A 2,958-nucleotide genomic window follows, 5' to 3' on the forward strand; every position below is an offset into this window, starting at 1 on the left:
AAGGAGTAACTCAGTGGCCGCGGGGATTGGAGTTCCTCCTCCTCCACTCTCTCTCAACTCGATCGTAGAATGAGTCGATGACTTCTCTGGTGAACACCTGGCTATGAGTCAAACCTTCGCCGGGACAGGTTGGGACTCCAAGCTCTTCAAAGAGTCGGCTTATCTGGGGAGCAAAAGCCACTGACCGGGTGCCGATTATCCAAATAAGGACGTCGAACAGTACCCTAGAACAATTGACCGGCGTTCTGGTGATGATGGCCGCCATCATGTTGAACGTTGTCGTGCAGTAGATGTTGGTCACATCTTTTCCAAGGATGCCCCTTCCTATTATGTCATTGAGGAGCTGGTACTCAGCCCTCAAAGGAGATTTGGAACCATGATCAGCAACGGGCTCGTCCGACCGAGCTAGGGCCAGAGAGACCTCAGCCTTGGTATCGGCCGGAGGGTTTAGATCTGTTAGTCCTTGTTTAGGCAGATCGAAGCACCGAGCGAAGTCCTGCTCGGTGAAGTCAAACAGAATACCCCCAACCTTAGATTGTATGTGGGTCTCGAAGTGGGGTGTCCCCCGGTATACCCTGGCATTGTTGTAAAATTCCAAGACAGATTGAGGATAGATGATTTGCTTGTCATCCAGAAAATACCGGAGACCTGTATCTTCCAGCTGTTTGATTATCCGATACAGATCATAATGATCGGTATCGGAGCAAGATTCAAAGTCTACTTGGAGAATGTTTGTGAAGATAGACATTGTTAGACTGCCTTAGAGAGAGGATGTTCTTATGAGATTTTTGCCTTAGTGATGGAAGGAGTGTATTGTTTTGTGAATGTTTGAGTGAGATAGTGCTTCCTTTAAATACAGGTTTTGGGGCTATCCTATTATCCGGACATTAAATGAGATGAAGTATATTAACCGCAGGATAAGAATCTTTGCATAAAATAGGCAGTTTTGCAGGTCTAGGTGTCGGTCATAGGCCTGGACTGTGAAAGATATCAAAAGATCTTCACGTCTTTTTAGGCGCGACCAGGTTTACTCTGAAAAGGTAATGATGCAGAACAGATACCGTTAATCTTTGATAACCATTCCTCTTCTGTTTGAAATTCAAATAATCTGGGGTAGTCTTCTTCCGAGCCGGTCAGACATCAGTTGTTCATCCCGATGCGGTTATTTGATGCAAGCACCAAGTAGCCGGTCGGCTTACTTTCTCTGATAGACTGGGCGGTTCTTCCGCAAACACCCCGAAGATTCAAAGTTCAACTTCGTAGGAAGAATTATCGGTTTGTCTGTCTGAACCGATTTCCCTTTAAGTATCCTTTGGAAGGATTTGGCTAATATCGGTTAAGCCGAGAGTAAGTCTAAATTGAGAGAACTTAGCTTCCTGCAGCGGTTTCGTGAAGATATCGGCTACTTGCTGATCGGTCGGTACGTAATCCAGCCGGATATGCTTCAGCGTGACATGCTCTCTGATAAAGTGATGTCTGATGTCGATGTGCTTGGTTCTGGAGTGGAGAACCGGATTGTAGGTGATCGCAATAGCACTTGTGTTGTCACAGAAAATCGGGGACTCTTCGGCTGTAATGCCGAAGTCCTTCAGCTGCTGTTGGATCCAGAGGAGTTGAGAACAACAACTTTCGGCCGCCAAGTATTCAGCCTCTGCGGTTGATGTCGCCACCGATGTCTGCTTCTTGCTGTGCCATGACACCAGTCGGTCACCTAGGAACTGACATGTTCCACTGGTGCTTTTTCTGTCGATCTTGCACCCTGCATAATCTGCGTCTGAATAGCTTGTCAGATTAAATGATGAGTCTTTTGGGTACCACAGACCGACATCAGGTGTGCCCTTTAGATACTTCAGTATTCTCTTTGCGGCTGTGTAGTGGGATTGCTTTGGATTTGCTTGGAATCTCCCACACACACCAACTGCAAACAAGATGTCCGGTCTACTTGCTGTCAGATATAATAGGGAGCCGATCATGCCCCGGTATGCAATCTGATCTACTGATTGGCCTTCATCATCTCTGTCCAGTTTAATGGATGAACTCATTGGAGTGGCTGCCGAGGAGCATGTGTCCATACCGAATTTCTTCAGAAGCTCCTTGGTGTATTTAGGTTGACTGATGAATGTTCCTTCCTTGAGTTGTTTAACCTGAAGACCTAGGAAGAAACTTAATTCTCCCATCATACTCATTTCAAATTTATCAGTCATCATTTTTGAGAACTTGTCACAGAGCTTTGGATCGGTGGAACCGAAAATAATATCATCTACATAAATTTGAACAAGTAGGATATGTTCCTTCTTTTCAAACTTAAACAAGGTTTTATCCACCGAACCGATGGTGAAATCATGTTCTAGTAAAAATGCGGTTAGCGTATCATACCAGGCTCTAGGTGCTTGCTTTAGACCGTATAAAGCTTTGTTCAGCCGGTATACATGGTTTGGAAATGTAGCATTTTTGAAGCCAGGTGGCTGTTCAACGTACACTTCTTCACGTATATCACCGTTCAGAAATGCACTTTTAACATCCATTTGAAAGACTTTGAAATTTTTGAAAGCAGCAAATGCAAGAAAAATCCTAATGGCTTCAATCCTGGCTACAGGAGCAAATGATTCTTCAAAATCAATGCCTTCTTCCTGTTTGTAGCCTTGAGCCACTAATCTGGCTTTGTTCCTCGTGACCAAACCGTCCTCATTGAGTTTGTTTCTGAATACCCATCTTGTTCCTATGACCGATTTATCTTTCGGTCTAGGAACTAAGTACCAGACTTTACTACTCTCGAACTGGTTTAGCTCTTCTTGCATTCCCAAGATCCAATCCGGATCTGACAATGCTTCATCTATTCTTTTCGGTTCAATCTGGGATATAAAAGCAGAGTTAAAATATCCTTCCAGAAGTTGACTCCTAGTTCGAACAGGTTCTGAAGGGTCACCTATAATTTGCTCAGGAGGATGTTTACTATTT

The sequence above is a fragment of the Impatiens glandulifera genome, chromosome 5 (assembly GCF_907164915.1).
Source record: "Impatiens glandulifera chromosome 5, dImpGla2.1, whole genome shotgun sequence".
Lineage (NCBI taxonomy): Eukaryota > Viridiplantae > Streptophyta > Magnoliopsida > Ericales > Balsaminaceae > Impatiens > Impatiens glandulifera.